Below are 18,901 nucleotides of genomic sequence, written 5' to 3'. Positions count from 1 at the left end.
TGGATGTCACAAAACGGTACCAATTTTAATGGGTCCAAAATGAAACTAATAATTCCCTGCCACTGTCTCCCCCATCTCAATAAACTGCTTCCCATTTCACACAGTAACTCAAGCCAGAGGAAGCATTGTTCATATTACCTCCAACAACATGAGCGAGTCTTGTTGCTACTATTTCCAAAATATATTTTGAGTCCAAAGCAGTGTTTTCATGCCCACTGCCATGACGCTTAGCTCAGGTCAGCATCATTTCTTACCCGGACCACTGCAACAGCCTCCCAACTGTTCTCCCTACTTCTACGCCGGTCTTCCTCTAGTTCTTTCTTTCCACAGTAGCTACAGATCCCTTTTAAAAACAGGAATTATATTGTGCCAGTCTTTAGTAAACCTTCTTGAATGTCTTCCCATTTATTCACTAAACATATTTTTTTACTGAGTGCCCTGTGTGTGCCATGCCCTCAATAATGCCTACTGTCATGAAATAAATGAAGTATATAGTATGTAGATAGAGCTAAGTGCACAATTTGCAAGGCCAGCATCTTCTCATCCAGTAGGTTTAAATTTCACCAAAGGCCATTTCAAACTACAGGACCTAAAAAAGGTCATCTCTTGTTATTTTTCTATTTCAGTTTCCTATTTGTTTCCTTCATGGCACTAATTACACCCTGCAATTCATATATATATGAATTTATACTTAAAACGCAATAAATGATATCTCATTGTCATTTAAATTTGCATTTAATCACTAGTGAAGATCAAGCATTTCTCCCAAGTAATGGTTCGTTTTTAGCATATTTTTTTTATATTTTATTCAATAAATGTTCACTTAAAGTCCCTATTCTTAGGACTAAGAGCAGGCCTGGCCAGCAGAACCCCATCCTGTGGATTTGTCAGGGGCAATTTATTTCTTCAAGTTTCCTGGAGAATTCGGTGACTCCCGGTGACTATTTCTTGGCAGGAAGTATTCCAAAACCCAAGCCCATTTAGAGGAAAGTGTTTGTTTCACTTCGACATTATCAAGTTGTGAAAATGGGCAAGAAAGTTGCATTAGAGTGGTACCAGGTACTCCCATTATGCAATTGAGCAATTATTAATGGTCACCTGATTATGTATTACAAGGTAATGATGGCCAAGGGGAAGCACGGGAGCTCAGCCCCTCACCGGTTCCTCCGCCTTTTCCAGGGCGCTCTCGGTGCCGAAGCAGGCAAGTAAACGGTCTAACTGACCCCTCCAGACTGCTTAGAGGCGATAGAGTGTTCATTGCAGGAGAATCCGCGGTGGGATTGCGAAGCAGAGCTTCGAAGGCTCTCGGGGTTCGTAAGGTTACAGCCGGGCCCGCACCCCGAGCTCAGCCGCTATTACAGATAATCTCGCGAGAGCTCGAGCAAGTCCCTGCTGCGGGTGGCGGCCGCGGGATGTTGGCGGAGCACTCCAGACCGCGCCCCCTCTGGCGCAGCTGGGAGAGGCGCAGGCCGGAGTGGCCCGCGGCGCGCACGCGCAGGTGAGCGGGGGCCAGAGCTGGGGCTTGAGGGCGGGGGGCGGGGCCTTGCGTTGCGCCGCGGGCACTTCGCTGCGCGTCCTCAGTATTTAATGTCTCTGTGTTCCAACGGCCTGGGCGAGCACGTGGGGGAGCGGCCAGAGCGCAGCTCTGCGGGGCTGGGCCTCAGGGCTGAGGCGGGGGTCGGGGGGCGGCGGCGGGCGAGGACTCTGTATCTCGACGGTGGCCGAGGAGCTGGTAAGTTGGAGCCGATGAGGGCGGCTGTTCCGGGGACCACCTACCGGGGCGGGAGGACAACGCCGTCGGGGTGATGGGGAGCCTGGGGTGCAGGTGCGGAGTGCGATGCGCTTTCAGGTGCCCTGCTTGCCTGAGGCCCCGGATCCTGAGTGCGGACGGAGAGGCTCCGGCCCGCAACCTGCTGTCAAGCAGGCCCTTCTTTCCCTTCTGTCGCCTGTGCGCCCCCTCATCTCCCCGGTCTGGGTTGTCTGCCCGTCGGCTCCTGCTGACAGATCGCGTGTGCGTGGTTGGGGCGGCGCTCTGTAGCAGCGCGGTGTCCCCCACGCGCGTCACCATCCTCGGGGGCGGGGGTGAGGACGCGATGCCCGGGCCACCGCTCTGCGGCTTAACTTTCCCCGAACGCGCACACCTTCCTGGGAGACTGAGCGTGTCCCACCCAAGGTCGCCTAACTCACACGCGTTTACTTTTCAAAGGTCGTGTGTACCCAGTCTGAGCCGGGAGAGGCGGTGGCAGAGCGGGCTGTGGGCAGGGCCAGGTGCTCACAAGGGCGAAGAGGTGCCCCAAGGCCCGCGGGCAACCCCTTTCTCCCTCCTGAGGGGTTGGAATTGAATTGGTCACTTCAGGAACCTCATCCAACTTCTGGGCCCTTTTGCGTGGTTCTGGGTTGCTCTCCTCCTAGGCCCGGCGTTGGCAAACCTGAACAGGTACTCCAGCCCCTGGGAGTTCAGTGTGGGGAGCCCAGGGCAGGTTTCTGTTTGCTGAACCGGGAAGATGGGCTAGCGACCGGTTGTGATTGGATCCCTGTTTTGGGCGGAGGGACCGTTAGAACAGAGTTAGGGTCCTGAAGTCTAAAGCTTGGTGTCTCTCGAGAGGATTAGCACTGGCAACACCTTAAAGGGTGTCCGGAGGGGCGGAGGCCGTCGGGTCCTGCCTGGTGCGCCCGCTGACTTCTTGCCCCGCGGCGCATAGGTCACGTGTCGCGCTCCCCTGGCACCCCGCAACCTTCCCGCCCGCGGTCTGGAGGGACCGAGCGAGTTTCGTGGATCCCGATCTCAACATGCTTGGAGAGGCCCTTGTCTTAACCCACTCGGTGCGCCTTTTCTCCTGTTCAACTCTTTTGTGCTCTAGGGTACGCTTCCTTCCATTCCCGCCCCCCCCCGTCCCCCGCCCCCCGCCCCAAGGGAGGCACGGGGAAGAAGGGAGCTGTTGGTGGTGGGCGATGCGGAATCGACCCCGGACTGCGAGTAAGCCCTGGGCCTTTCGCGATTTTCCTGTCCAGCGGTGATGCCCTGGTTGGCCGCTGCTAACGCAAACCCGGTGCACTTCATTCCAGGTGTGAGTGGAGGCTTCTCAAGCCGGGTAGAGTGCATGGACAAAGCAATTAGATTAAACTGTCTTTCCCCTACTTGAAGTTCATGCTGCTTGGTGTTTAAATTTATCTGCTGCAGGGAAATCTGGGCTGCTGGATACGGTGCAGTTCTATCTGTTCATTGGTTTGCTGTTACCCCCTCCCCCCAATTTTTGTTGCAATTACTGATGAAGTAACATTGTTCACAGTAAGCCATTAATTCTGACAAACAGTAACCTTAGCGTGCTCTGGTAACTAAATCCTTCCCAAATTAAAAACTATTTAGAAAGCAAAACTTGGACTTTAATAAGCACCATCCCATCTTCTTTGCTTTTAAAGGTACAGAGCATCTTTCAAATGAAGAGAAGAGCAGCATGCATGTAGGGCCATATATCAGATTCCTCTGTTCTTGGCATTCAAGGGGTATACCTGCTTATTTAAGACTTTCTGAGCACTGGAAGCACGTGAAGTTATGCTTTGGGAGCTTTCTGACTTGTGTTGAATCTTTCCTCTTTCACCTCTTAACTAGTTTTGTGGGTTCTGGGTAGTGATTCCTGTGTGTATTCGCAGATGAAGTAGTCACTTGGCCGGATGAGGTCCTCTGGATCCTACAGGTATGCAAATCACTGAAGCTTCAGCGCCAACCTGAATTAAATGGGCTCTATTGTCATGAGTATTGTTAGATGATGGCCTAGAATTTTCAGGTAACTGATCCCATTCAAGCATGTGAGTGAGACAGGTCTAATGGATTTGTGTCTTGCTGGAGTCTTGTGACTATCAGTTCCTCCTCCCAGCTGTATCTAGGAAATACATTGACACGTGGACACTGCAGGGTGCCAGTGAGAGTGTCTGTTGTAAGTGGCCTGCTCAGGTGCCAAGTGGATGTGTCCCCAGTGTAAGGTTGCTGAACATCAATATTTTAAAGCAATTTGCTTTGTTCTACCTGGTAACCCAAATATTGGTGGGCTTTGGACTCGTGTCCTAGCTTGGGTGAAGGCTAGTTTTGGCCTTTACAGTGTTCCCTCTCCTCACCCTAAAGACAAGTTGAAATATTTGTGAAACCCAGCACTGTGCATGATGGGTTCTCAAACCTTGTTTTTATTCCCTCTTGAAGAATCTCTGAGACTGACATTTTCTTTTGAATCACTTGAGTGATTTGAATTTTATTAAAAATACCCTCCCCCGGCTTCTGGCCTGGAAACTGGGTTGGAAGGAAAAGGAAAACAAATTGGTTTCCCCACATTGTCAGCCAGCCTCCTGGCTCTAGCCTGCAACAAATATGACTTGATTGAATGCTCATTTCAGGGCTTTGAGGAGTGGGCACTCCTTGTGCCTGGTGAGCTGGTGCCTTCCAGCCCATTCTCCCCAGGCAGCTCCTTCCTAATCTTCCCTGTGAGTCTAGAATGGAAGGGTTTCTCTGCAGCTTGGTCTGTTGTGCTACTGTGGGGAAGTCGACAGTTTTGTGTACAAGTTAATACCTTCAGCTTGCCATTCTGAGGAGTATTCCTCTGCTCTGGGAGGTGCTAAATCCTATGGGCCTCTTGTCCCATTTAAGGTGTGAGTGGAGGCCTCTCAAGCCGGGTAGAGTGCATGGGCAAAGCAATTAGATTAAACTACCTGTCTTTCCCCTACTTGAAGTTCAGGCTGCTTGACCATTTAAATCAAGTCATACTGTTTGAGTTGCTTATCTATATGGGATGCATTTTAATCCTAATCTTTGCTTCCTAGGGCAAGTTCTGCTTCATCCCTTTCTTGTCGTGCCAGGTTTCACTTTTATGATCATTTAACATTAAGTATCCATCATATGTGGCACTCCACTGAGCAAACCTGCTGGTCCTGGTAGCTAATTTAAAACCTAGACAGTGGAAAACATAGTCAATGACAGTGTTTTGAGTTGGACAGAGTCTGGCTGGAGAAGTAATTGGTGAGGATGTGGGAACTAAAATTTAGAGGATGCCTTTTCCTTGAAAGCTACTGTGTTGGGGGAGTTGTGAGCAAACACCTCCCTATTCCTTTCATCCTCATACCTCTGAATACAAGTGAGGTGGGTGAAGCTGGGGTATTGTTTCAGTGGTCAATTAAAATACAAATTGAGGTGTAGAGAAACTGGTAAGTGTGGGTTTGGACTTAAGCTAGGGCCCTTAGAGGGCTTTTGTGAGAAGAACCAAGGCATAGTCAAAACCATGGGCGTTACTCCTAATCTTTCTGTTGCTTTCTAAGCAGATTGTTAGAGTGAAGGAGTGTGTCTGTCATCCAGCCTTCTGAGGACTGGCTGTTAGCAATAAGCAACCTTCAAGATGTCCTATTCCTTAGCTTTCCTTTCCTCCTACTAAATGGTCTTTGTTCTGTCCAGGTCCCCACCATTTGGATGTTTTTACAACTCAGTTTGATAGTTTGCAACAGTCGATAGTAAACATTCTGTCCCCATCTGGTAATACTGGTTGGCTGACTTCACTTAACCAGGTGCCACTGAGGCCCATGCACTTAGGAACAAAGTGGGGCCCCAGGTGAATTCTGGAAGTAAAGGTATACAGTGCTGCAGGCTGATTAGGCTTGTTTCACCAGTAGGCTTAGCTGGCAAGAGCCCTGGATTGGAGGGGGAGAGGGCTTGGTACAGCTTTCAGGGGGGAAACCTGGATGTGGTTCTAGGCAGGGTTGGTCAACATCAAAGGCATTCAGATTATGTTCTTTGGGCCCTTGTTAGACTAAAGTGCCTGGGGACTCCTGGAAGAATAGAGTGGCCTGCAGGGTTGTTTTATGGGGAGGAGTGGTTTTGGGCTAGCATGCTTGCTTTAGTGGATAGTACAAGTCAAAGACTTAAAAAACCCCAATCCAGTTTTAGGTGCATTTTAACTCTAAGGTACTACTGTGCTAAATGTTTTTATATTTATATTTTACACTCTTCCTAGTCTCATCTAAATTGATCCTTAGAGGAGAGGGTCTAGAACTGCCTTGTCTTTAGGGTATTATTAACTAGTCATGTGTAGCTAGTTAAATTTAAGCTTTAAGCATAAAATAAAATTTAGCAATTAGTTTCTTGGTGATATTAGTCAGATTTCAAGTGTTCAGTAGCTTCATGTGGCCAGGGGCTGCAGTATTGGACAATGTAGGTCTTAGAACATTTTCATCATCCCAGAAGTTTCTATTGGACAGCACAGGTCTTAGTTCTTTGCCCAACTCTAAAAGTTAAAGCATTGCGTGCTTGGGCTTCATTTTTCATAATCCACAAACCAAACAGCTTTGGTGACAAATTATTTATCCGCTCTCTCCATGGCATGTTGAGAAGTTGTGATCTGCCAGTTTGGAGGGCAGTGATCAATTATGAAACAGTTTGAGGAGCGTAGTGAGGGATCTGGGAATGTATGAAGCAAAGAGCCAAATGCTAAGCCCTTGGAAAGCCATTTTGGTTTGAGAGCCTGCTTATTATAATAATCTTTGCTTGGTCTCTAAGGCCTGTCTTCAGATGTCAACTGACCTATTTGTCCTTCACCCACCTGAATACTTCCTGTAGGATCCCAGTGTGGGTCCTTTGCTAAACAGTTTGCAGAGACCTTACGAACTCATTTTCATTCATCCCTCCAATCCATGTCAGTGTTAGGAGGCCTGTTTTTATAGAAGGTGGTGGGGAGAGCTGCGGTAGAGTAGGAATCCTGAAATGTTGGTGTGGGGCCAGTTCTGGGGAGTGGGCTTTAGTTCCAGATGCCCCCTTCTCTCGTACTGGACATACTTAGTATGAACCCTGATAGACCGACTTTTGGTATATAATGCGAGAGACTCTCTTTTCTTGAAGCTAGACAGCATAAGATGCATTACAGACACTTATTGAGCACTTACTGTATACCTAGCATCATAGGAGGTTTTTTTTCTGAACTGTTCCCTTCTTATTGTTTCTCAATCCTGTGAAGTTAGGTATTTCTACTTTGTGTATGAGGAAACTGAGGCCCCAAGGAAGGTATTCTAATCCCAGGATACAGGGCTGGGCTAGCTTTGGACCTGGATTAGGGTTCTGTATTTCTAGCTCCATGCTTAGAGGCTGTTTTTTATTTACTGCCCCATTAACCCTACAGCCTCATCCAGAAAACAAAACTGGATTTTTAAAAGATTACAATTATTTGTCCCACAGTCTGAGTCAGACTGTTAGGTGTTTTGAGTCATTTCAGCCACATTTCAGCCCCATGATGGAGATATTTGTATCCCATTTTACAGGATATTTTCATTTGTCAGGAAACTGATGTTCAGGATCCTACTCTTTTATGCTTTTTCTTTCCAAAGCCATGTTTTATCATCAGAATTATGCAACCATCCGGTGCCTTTGAGCTGCACAAATGATGACTGTGACTAAGAAAACCTTGTAGACAGTAGCTATGCCTGAAGGCCTGGAAAACGCTCTGAAGATTTTGGTTTAGTTCGGTTCTCTGGTTGAGAAGACAACCTTGAAGTCACTTATCATTCTCTGGCTAATAATAATGTGGCCTCTCAGACCTCACATGGAGGTCAGGAGACCATCCCCTGGCCCTCAACAGGCTGTCAGTAGCTTAGTCCTGTTGGAGGAGGCAGCAGGATTTGTTCAAGCCCAGCCCTCAGCCCCACTCTCCATTGCCACTCCCACCCCCCTCTCCTCCAACCTTGGCCCCACACAGCAGATCTGAAGGCCATTCCAGTCTTGTGTAAATCTTCTTGCCCCTCCTTCCTGCCTTCCAAGGAGAAAGGAGCAGGAGGGACTTGCCCTGAGCTGCCTTGGAAGGAGGCCTGCAGTCTGATGTGCCTTGAGCTCTGTCTCTGGTGAGAAAAGGCTGTGCTGAGAAAAACCTCCTTGCTTTGTCCTTTGACTTTGCTGAGGCCCACCTGGCCAAGCCTGGGCTGTCATGCTATTTTGGGCAGCTGGTATCCTTTAGGAGGACCAAGTGCATGTGGCTTCATTTGTACAGAGCAGGTCCTGAGTGCTGCTGCTTTCTAATTGGGAGGAAGGAGAATAAAGCCACCCTAGAAACTATCATGGGGTGTTGGTGCTGGTGGTGGTGGTGGGGGGGGCGAGGTAGGCTTAAGAGGTCCCTGGGGCTGCCTTTTCTATTTTGGATCTGTGGCTGGGGCCCAGCCCTGCCTCCTGGGCCAGACAGGCATGTGACCAAGGCAGCCCAGTGAGTGGGGGAACTCAGGACTGCTGTCCAGGGGAATGACACCACTTGTTGCCCCAGCAGCCAATTTCTAAGGAAATCAACCTATTTTCATGGGAAGTCACCCAACCTAAGGGCAGGCCACCAAACAGACACTAAAAAATTCTGTAAAACTATGGATGTGCTGGCAGCTTGAGTACTGGTGTAACCAAAATAAGAGCATGAGAGGAGGCAAATGTCCCTCAGGAGGAATTCTTACAGGGAGCCAGTTAGAAGGAGACTGATGAGATATGAAAAAGGAGTTTGACAAATGAGTTCTGCTCCACGCTGCAATCCTTTCTTTCCCCGCCCTGTTTTTTTGGCTCCTCCTTTCCTCTAACTTGGAGCTGCCAACTCCAGCCCATCTATCTGTTTCTGATTAAGAAAGCTTCAAGCCATATAAGGTCCCTTCTGTTGCCTATGGTTTATGTTGGCTGGATAGCAAGGTTGTTTTTGCAAAGTGTATTTCAAAGAAGTGGCAAGGGCTTATGTGGGGCTGAGTGTGTGTGTGAGTGAGTGTGTGTGTGTGTGTGTGTGTGTGTATATGTGTGTGTGTGTGTGTGTGTGTGTGTGTGTGTGTGTGTGTGTGTATCCCTGTTCCCATCCACCAGGCTAATAAGTGGTGTGACCCCGGGGCTTCATACAAACGTATTTGCTGAGAACTTGAAGTAAAAAGTGGGCCTGTTTACTCACACAGTGTGCACCTGCTGTGCTACCAGCCACAGAGGCACCCGGTTTCTGGCATAGATTTGGAATCAGCCTCTGATTATTAGTCTAGAAACTATAGCCCCTTGGCTGTTGGGGCAAGTTGGTTTCCCTCTCCGGAGGAAGTTTGGTGAACTTGTACCTCCGGGTTCTTGACCGTCAGTGCTGTGTCTGCCCAGTGAGGCTGGGGAGCAGTTTCTCTGTCAGCAGCCCTCCAACCTCATCTTCAACTCCCTTTCTTGCTGCCTCTTGAGTCAGCCAAGCTTGTTCCTGCTTTAGGACTTCAGCACATGTTCTCCCTGCTTGGAACTTTCTTCCCCTCTCCTTACCCTGTCCTCCCAGACCTTGGCATAGCTGCCCCTTACTGTTCCAGCTCTGTTGCCACCTCTTTGGAGGGGCATTCCCTGACTATTCTGTCTAAAGCTTCCCCTCTCCCACATGCTCTTTATCCAGCTTTTCTCCACCTTGGTTCCTCATCTAAACCGTAGAACACGGAAGATGGCCAAGTGACTGTTTCTCAACTCTCCCAACTAGTACAGTACTAGATGCCCAGGAGTATAGTTAATTCATCATGTACAAGGGATGCCTAGGGCTCAGTTCTCAGAAGCGGTTGAGAGGCTTCAGGCTTATTACGTTTGCTTGCTGCATCTTTGTAGTATCTTGAGATCTGAAATGTGACTCCCTAACTACCCCTCCCTCCACCTTTGCTTCCTGAGGGCTTTTGCATCTTCAGCAGAACCTGGCTCACTCTGGGTATTCAGATCTTTATGAAATGACTAGGCCCAGGGGGTCCTGTTACCTGATGCTGGCTAGGCCTCATTGATGTGGGAACCAGATGCCTTACTCCGAAGGGTCTATTAATAAGCATATTCTCTTTGTGATTATTACTGTTGTCAGCAGGGCAGTTGGGGGAGGGAGGTGCAAAATTAGCATCAGTTATTATGGGAAATAAAGCATTATAAATTTATACATAGATGAGATGATATACATATTTATTATGATGGTTAAAGAAACTTAAAAGCTGTATGGTAATAGAACATCCATTGCTACTTAATACTTAAGAATATATTAATTTTCTATGAAAGTATTGCTTGTAGGAAGTTTTGACTTTTGACTATTCACAGGTTTGAAAGAACAGCCATTTGCCCTGAGTGCTCTCCCTCCTGTCCTGTTCTCTTCCAGAGGCAGCTGCTTTCATCTAGATGTCCTCCCTATCTCTGTATTTCTAAATAGTATACTTCTTTCTTCCTTTCCATCTTTTCTTCCTTTTTATTTATCTGATTTGCTTTTCTACTCTGAAAGGTAAGGACTTGGCTCATTCCTACATTTTTTTCTTCCCTCATCCTCAGTATAGAGGTAGTATGCATTGTTATGATATAAACTAGAGGCCCGTTACACAAAATTTGTGCACGGGGTTGGGGGTGTGTGTGTCCCTCAGCCCGGCCCGCACCCTCTCCATTCTGGAACCCCTTGGGGGATGTCCGTCTGCCGATTTAGGGGATGGGGCCTAAACCTGCAGTTGGACGTCCCTCTCGCAATCTGGGACCGCTGGCTCCTAACCACTTGCCTGCCTACCGCCTTGATCGCCGCCTAACCACTCCTCTGCTGGCCTCATGGCCCCCAACTGCCCTCCCCGGCTGGCTTCATGGCCCCCAACTGCCCTCCCCTGCTGGCCTGATCACCCCTAACCACCTCTGCCTCGGCCCCCACCACCGTGGCTTTGTCCAGAAGGAAGTCAGATGGTAGGAAGATGTCCAGTCTCCTGGTCTAATTAGCATATTATCCTTTTATTAGTATAGATACTGCTTATAGCTGAAAAGTTCTTAGTTTTCCATATTTCCTTTCTTGCCATCCTCTTCCCTCTCCTCCTAAATTACTTTGTTTAGCTTTGTTTTCTGTGTCTCTCACATTAGTTCTCTGACTCTTCCCTGATCCTTAGCCATTGCTGTCAAGCTCCTCTCATTTGCTTAAACATACCAGGTACTAGCATTCCATATTGCTCCTGGGATGTACCACTGTCCCTGGCTCTGCTTCCCCTTCATCTGGAAATTCCTTCTCCCTTTCTCTTGTGTTGCTTCCTGGATCCGTGCCTACCCCTCCCTTTTCTGATTCCTTTTGAAGTTATGTGTCATCTTTATTAGCTTTTCTTGATTTACTCCCTTGTTTTTGTGGAGCCTGTCTTCTAGTAGCTTGCTGAGAAAGTGTGCTGGTTCATACACAAGGAAAAGCCTTTGAAGGCTTGGGTTGAGGTGTGGCCAGAGACAGGAGGGTTGCTAGAAAGTTGGCAAGGACAACTAGGCCCTCATAACCCTCTGGCATGCCAGTATATCTGGCTTTATTTTATGGAGTAGTTTAAAGGAGAAGGGATGTGGATTTGGGCAGCAGGTAGTGGTGAAAATGGGTATTGAATGAAAGTCTGCATATTGAATGGGCCAACCAAATCTCCCTTGGCTTCCATTTGAGCTGCTACCCCCTCATCTCCCACCCCAGGGCATTATTAGAACATCTTAATCTGGAGAAACTGGCAGCCTGGTTCATGTTTGTTCCTCACCCTGGCCAGGACACTTGCCTGACTCTTGGACCAAACTTGTCAGTTGGTCAGTGGCAGTAATAAGCCTACCAGAGGAGAAGTCATTGGTGTTTTTTGCCCCAAAAGGACTTGTAATGGCTTGAAAGTAGTGTGTTTGTTTGACTCATTTCTGTGTCCCACTGTGCTTTGTACCCTGTAGGTACCAATACATATTTGGTGAATAGAAATTCCTTATGCCTTTATGTGATCTCTGAGTTGGTTATAGTGCACTGTTTGCCGTTTGTAAAATCAGTGTACCTCTTTGCTTTGTCCCCTGAGATGGTGCTGTGAAGGGTTTTTGCCTCACACCATCTTTTCTGATTCCTTTTGAAGTCACATGTCATCTTTATTAGCTTTTAGATAAGCTTATTGTCTGATCAGAATGTCATACCTTCTGGGTAGTCTTGTGTAGTGCTCTGTGGTAATGGGCAGGAACTCTGTGTACCCAGGAACACTGGTGGCACCTGCTTTATCACCATAGTAAAAAAAGCTTAAACCATAACCCTAGCCCCCAAATAAAGGAATGGAAAGACCTTGGTAGGAGGTGCCGATTTTTTTCCCTTTATCATTTGAAGCCTAATGAGACTGGACCTGCCATGAGTGGTCAGCAGAGAAAGAGGCAGGCTGGGTAGTTCACACTTGTGTGGTTTCCTCTTTAACCAACTTTTCCAAACTGGGAGTTTAATTTTTAATTGAACTGGAGGAGGAAGAGCTCTTAATTGGAGACTATGTTCAGAGATGGGATTTTTTTCACTTTTTACTCTACTTACTTGGAATTCTTGGTACCAGGTTCTGGTTCCCATTTTGGTTGGAAAAGGCTTTATTGAGTAGGCCCACCCATCCAGACATTGTTGTGTGAAGCCTCCAGTCTCTTGGAGAACAGGCCATGGAGTGTTCTGTGATCCAGAACCGGGAGGGTGGCTGACCGGGCTGCTCTGTGGGGCCATCACAATGAAGGGTGTGGGGGACAGCCCTGGGCAGAGGGACCTCACAGCCCCACTGTGAGCTAATTTGGAATCTTTAGGGTGCCAACATGAATCACAGCTCACTCACGCACCCTAAGGATGAAGGTAACAACCCTGTGAACACCGAGACTGGGCTGAGACCAACACACCTGAGGCATGGCTCCAGCACTCTGATTCCTGGGCCCCCAGCCATGCTGCTGAGGGTGAGTGACCCAGCTTGCCATCGTTCCCCACCCTCAGCGGCAGGACCAAACATTGCCCAGCAAGGTAGGCACTAGCTTTCTCAGCATTTATGCAGCTCTTGTGTTTCCTTTAGGTCTTCAGGGAGCATCCTCTAGCACTGTGTTGTCCACTAGGTAGCACCAGTTGTATATAGCTATTTAAAGTAAATTGACACTAAATATAATTTAAAATTCAGTTCCTCAGTCCTCTGGTCACATTTCAAGTGCTCAGTTAGCTCCCTGTGACTAAGTGGCTGCCAGTATTGGACTTCAGTTGCCACTTGGGGATTAGCCAGGCCTTTGCCTCTTGTGACCTGCTCTTCTTTGGCCATGTCGCAACTGCCCATTGCGTTGACAGTAAAGGTCAGTCTCCCTTTGTCTGGCCCCCGGCCAGCTCTTAAGCCTCTGCTCCCAGGACTTGTTCTGCTCTCACTCCCAAAGATACATTGGGTTTAGAACCTTAATTGATGTCATTAACCCACCATTGCAACCTAAGGGAATTCTGACCTGTGAGACAACCTTCCTTGGGTCCTCTTTGCCTGTTTCTGCAACCGGGCTCAGCGTGGTGCTGATATGTGTGTATGTGTGAGTGAGACACTGGCTCTTCCATCTGGATTGTGAGCTTCTGGTGGTCAGAAGCTTTTTCTTGCTGAAACTTAAACACATTTGAATGTATGTGCATATCCTCAACCTGATGAGAAATTGGGTTAATGCAACCCAAAAGGCACTCTTGTCTTCCTCCAGCAAACTCGAGGGTTGCAAGTGAGGGGCATGATATTAGGGTTGTGGGGAGGGATGGAGGAGCCTTGGCCTGGTCCACAGCCTGATGTTATTCTCCCAATGCAGTGGCAGCAAGTGCTGGGCTTTAGGTTCTGGATCATTCCCTGTCTTTAGAAGACCCCCTCCAAGCGGAATAGCTCCTACCTCCCCTCGGCAAGAAGCTCTCAGGAGATGGAGTGTCTTGAGCTTCCTTCTGTTGGTGAACACATAACCCTGGAATAATGGAAGAAATATTCAAATTTCAATCAGACGGGGTTGGCAAAAGTAGGTTTACACTTGTGAGTATGCAAAACACAGAGCTTATTCTTGTATTATTATTTATTATTGTATTATTTTCCATGTAAGCTTACCTTTGCCCACCCCTGTGTAAAAATCCATTCAGAACACAGAGTGGATGTGACTTCACTGACCAGGCCCAAGCTCAGACTGGACTTACGAGTCTCTTGGCACCTAAGCTTATATTTTTATGATGGACTTTCCCATTGATTAATTACTTGCAGCTCTTTTTCCATAATAAATGCAGACAAATAGGCTGACTCACTGGGACCAACACTCTTTGTACCATTCCCAGAGATTTGTTTTCTTGTTTAGCAGAAGGCCCTAGATTGCAATGCCCCAGCTGGTCATTGGGGTTGGGAGTGAAGCAATTACTTCTCCAGAGGTAAGCTGTTTTGAGAAGCTGCAGGTTCCTCTGGGAGAAAGAAGGAATCCTTTCAGAACCTGGAGTGAGTAGGTGGGCACTAAGGTCTTATGGGGCTGTGACACGTGCCTGTCCTCAGCTCTGTGTGACTACTGGGCAGCCAGCCAGCGTGCATCTATTTGCGGGTAAATGGACCTGCTAAAAATAAGCAGGCAGCTATTTCATTCCAACAGATTCAAACTAGCCAAGTCTCCTCCCCACCAACCCTAAGCCTGGGCTCTGCATCCTTTTCCCTGACTGGGGGCAGGCCTGCCTGAGAGGCCTGGGCCTCCGGAGTGGGGGAGGGAGGCAGCCACCTTCATTCAGTTTACTTGTGAGTGTGAAGGCTTTTAGATCCTTACTGTTAAATGCCACTTACATTTTTGAGAGGTACAGGTTTAAAAAAGAGAGAGGGCAGAGAGAGCAACTCAAGAGTCTGTTTGGGAAGGAAGGTACCAGAGAGCCTCGTACGGCTGAAATGTGTGCGTGCACATGGGGCAGCCCTGTCTGAGAATTCAGGAAAGGTTGGTACATCCTGCACCACAAGTCCAGGACTCTGTGTTCACATAAGTCAGGGAAAATGGCACCTTACCAATTCAGAGAAGTCTGTTTGAGTGAGGTGAGATTGGCTAGGGTAGGACTCTAGGAACTGAAGGGGGGGGCGCTAAGGAAGTGAGGGACTTTATTTGACGGGCAGGAAGTGGGGCTTCAGTCACCAGGGGCTCCCTGTGAGGTGCCTTTAGTGAAACCCAACTAGGCTCTCACATCACCTTTGGGTGGTGTGGGCTGCTTATTCCAAGGGCTCTTGGCTCTGTGTTTGGTGGAGAAGCTCATATCTAATCACAATCCCCTAGTGGCAAGGGAAAAATAAACCATTTCATCCCCTCTTGGATCTCTTACCTCTTATCTCAAGTGCCCAGAGCACTTCAATTCCAGTCCAGGGCAGTTTCTGTCCCTAGAGGCAGTCGTGGAGAGGAGGGCTTTGCCTGGAAGAATAGTGGCAACTGGCTTCTGGTTCCTCAGCAGAGGGAAGGTCTCTCAGCTCTAGTCCAGCATGTGAATGGTGGGCACTGGAGACCCATGTAGGACCTTGTCAGAAAGCAACATGGCACTAGGGTAGCAGTATTAAATGCTTTCTAGGAGGCCCTCCTGGCACAACAACAGGGGTGTCTGGCTTGGAAATGGTACAGAAAGTTTCCTAAGCTGTAATTAGCAGAGTAGCTACAGCTGCCTATTTGCAGGGGGGCTATAGATGGTAGGTCGGGAGCTCAGACCCTCAGTCTCTGGGAACAAGCTGGGCAGGGAAGAGTAGGTGGGTGAGTGGTAGCGGTGTCTCTGAGCTACAGAGCAGCAGGCAGGAAGTATGTATAGTGGCCCCAGGCAGCTGGTTCTGTGTTGAGCGTGAACTAGGACTGGGAGCAGAACACGTGAAGTGGGGGGAGGCCAGTGACATGGCAGGCCAGGGTCTGGGATGCGGTATGGTTCTCCTGGGATTCAGGACCAAAGCCAGGCTGTAATGTATGTATGCCTTACAGCCAGTTTCTTCAATCTCCAGTGGTGGGGTGGGAGCAACTGCTGGACCCCTTGGTTCAACTTTTAGTTCCAATGTGTGTGTGGGGGGGTATCCCAGTGTTTTGAGAGGCAGTTCTGTGTCTTGGATAACAACAACCCCCCTTACACACACACACCCCAATTTGAGTTTATGGCCTTGGGCCCTTCCTGTGTAAAATGGGCGACTGCCACCTATTGGTTGTTAAGATATAGGATTTTTTTTCTTCCTGTCTACCCCTTTCCGTTTAATCTTTTTTCTGAGATCAGAGAATTGCTAGAACACCATTATGGGACTCATAACTATGCAGCCTGCTGAAGTAGGATTGTCTAGTTAATAAGGAATCAGATATTTAAATTTACTGACAAGAAGAAAATCTGAGTTCAGACCCCAGCCCCACTTCCTGTTGCATGTGACTGTTGGGTGGGACTTAATCTCCTGACAATAGGCTATGTCTCCTGTATACTACTTTTTCCTGAGAGCACCCTTCCCCCATAGCCTCTTTTCCTTCTCAAATATTATTTATTTTTATGTGAACGACGGACACAAAGCAAATATCCTATAATCTAACACTTTTTGGGGTGTGTGCAAGTTGTTACAAAACAGTGAGTTTCCAACTTGACTGCACGTTGGAGTCACCTCAATTAACAAACTTGGTGCCTGGATCTTTCCCTCAGAGATTCTGATTTAATTGCTTTGGGTGCCATCTTGGGATTTTAAAAGCATCCCAAGTGGTGCTAATGGGCAGCCAAATTGGAGAACTACTGAGAAATTATAAAAAAACTCTCTTCCCAAAAAGAAGGAAGACTATCCATTTTCATTAGGATCCCAGTTTTTTTTCATGGGATGATTATATGGACACAGACCTCACACGTACATGGTGGTCTACACTTTTATTTTTGGCATCACAGCAGTTTTTCCAAGTCAGTACATAAAGTCAGCTTCCTTCTTCTCTAACAATGATTTGTCCCTAGATTCTACAATATATTTAGCAATTTTTTCTTTGAGTTTTTGTTTCAAATGATACTCCGGTGAGTATTCTTAATATAGACTTCTGCCTATGCAGATTTTTAATTTTTTCTTTTTAAGAAAAGATTCCAGGTGTGGGAATTTGGGGGTCTTAGGGTATGGTCATAAAGTTTTGTTTTTTTTTTTAATATATTTTATTGATATTTTACAGAGAGGAAGGGAGAGGAATAGAGAGCTAGAAACATCGATGAGAGAGAAACATTGATCAGCTGCCTCCTGCACACCTCGCACTGAGGATGTGCCCGCAACTAAGGTACATGCCCTTGACCGGAATCGAACCCGGGACCTTCAGTCCGCAGGCCAACGCTCTATCCACTGAGCCAAACCGGTTTCGGCAAGGTCATAAAGTTTTAAGAGCAGTACAAACTTCCCCTTTCCTTGGCCCATAAAATATCTTATCCCCACAGATCCATTAATTAGTGGATTCCGGATTTAATGTGGAGAAGAACCTGAGTCCCATTCCCTTAACTGTATAACCTTGAGTTCTTTATTTTTTTATTTTTTATTTAATCTTTATTGTTCAGATTATTACAATTGTTCCTCTTTTTTCCTCCCATAGCTCCCCTCCACCTGGTTCCCCCCAACCCTATGCCCTTACCCGCCCCCACTGTACTCATCCATAGGCATACAATTTTTGTCCAGTCTCTTCCCGCACCCACCACAACCCCTTTCCCCCCGAGAATTGTCAGTCCATTCCCTTTCTATGCCCCTGATTCTATTATATTCACCAGTTTATTCTGTTCATCAGATTTTTTATTCACTTGATTTTTAGATTCACTTGTTGATAGATACATATTTGTTGTTCATAATTTTTATCTTTACCTTTTTCTTCTTCTTCCTCTTCTTAAAGAATACCTTTCAGCATTTCATATAATACTGGTTTGGTGGTGATGAACTCCTTTCGCTTTTTCTTATCTGTGAAGCTCTTTATCTGATCTTCGATTCTGAATGATAGCTTTGCTGAGTAGAGTACTCTTGGTTGTAGGTTCTTGCTGTTCATCACTTTGAATATTTCTTGCCACTCCCGTCTGGCCTGCGTAGTTTCTGTTGAGAAATCAGCTGACAATTGTATGGGTGCTCCCTTGTAGGTAACTAACTGTTTTTTTCTTGCTGCTTTTAATATTCTCTCTTTGTCTTTTGCTCTTGGCATTTTAATTATGATGTGTCTTGGTGTGGATTCATTTTGTTTGGGGTTCTGTGGGCTTCCTGGACTTGTAAGTCTATTTCTTTCACCAGTTGGGGGAAGTTTTCGGTCATTATTTCTTCAAATAGGTTTTCAGTATCTTGCTTTCTCTGTCTTCTTCTGGCACCCCCATAATTTGGATGTTGGTACGCTTGAGGTTGTCCCAGAGGTTCCTTACACTATCTTCATATTTTTGGGTTCTTTTTTCTTTTCTGGTTGGGTGTTTTTTGCTTCTTTGTATTTCAAATCTTTGACTTGATTTTTGCGATCCTCTAGTCTGCTGTTGGATCTCTGTATATTATTCTTTATTTCAGTCAGTGTATGCTTAATTTCTAGTTGGTCCTTTTTCATATCCTCAAGGGTCTCGCTAAATTTATCGGCCTTTTCTAGAAAATTCTTGAAAAACCTTATAACCATGGTTTTGAACTCTATATCCAGTCGTTTGCTTTCCTCCATTTCTTTCATTTGTGACCTGTTTCTTTGTCTCCGCATTTTGGCTGCTTCCCTGAGTTGATAGAGTGGCTTTGTGTGGTAGGTGTCCTATAGGGCCCAGTGGCTCAGCCTCCCCAGTTACCTGAGGTGGACACTCTTGGTGCACCCCTTTGTGGGCTGTGTGCACAGTCTTGTTGTAGTTAAGCTTTGATTGTTGTTGGTGTCACTGGGAGGAATTGACCTCCAGGCCAATTGGCTGTGAGGATCAGCTGTGTCTACGATGGGAGAACTTCTGTGCTGGAGACACCCTTATGAGACAAGACTTGCAGAAGCCTCTGTGCTCAGCTTGGATGGGGCGGAGTCTCAGGGCGGAGCAGACAGCATTGGCTTCCCGTCAGCCCTGCTCTAAGAGGCCCCTGGTTCTCAGTGTCCCGCGGTAATCACTGCAAGCACCTCTGAGAGAAAGCCGCCCTCGAGTTCTGCCCGCTGCCAGACAGTCCAGTTTCTACCCGAATGAGTATGGGTCCCCAGAGTCTCGCCCGGAACTGGAGTTCA

General features: G+C 47.3%; 1 protein-coding gene across 4 annotated transcripts in view; it reads left to right on the top strand.

Annotated features, from left to right (window-relative positions):
• Nucleotides 1-1,108: 1,108 nt before the first annotated feature.
• Nucleotides 1,109-18,901, top strand: part of AKAP1 (A-kinase anchoring protein 1) — a 33,467-nt gene continuing 15,674 nt past the window's right edge. The window contains exon 1 of one of the 4 annotated variants that reach the window (XM_080681031.1): nucleotides 1,109-1,201. The gene's annotated coding sequence lies outside the window, so the exon portion shown is untranslated. Of the gene's footprint in view, nucleotides 1,202-1,439; nucleotides 1,499-1,519; nucleotides 1,733-2,260; nucleotides 2,438-18,901 lie in introns of those variants that run through there. The other 3 variants (XM_080681030.1, XM_080681029.1, XM_080681032.1) reach the window with 3 other exon arrangements.

This window comes from Plecotus auritus, assembly GCF_963455305.1.
Source record: "Plecotus auritus genome assembly, chromosome: 7".
In the NCBI taxonomy this organism is placed as follows: Eukaryota; Metazoa; Chordata; class Mammalia; order Chiroptera; family Vespertilionidae; genus Plecotus; species Plecotus auritus.
Note: the sequence above shows the minus strand (reverse complement) of the source record. Positions and strands in the feature narration are given on the sequence as shown.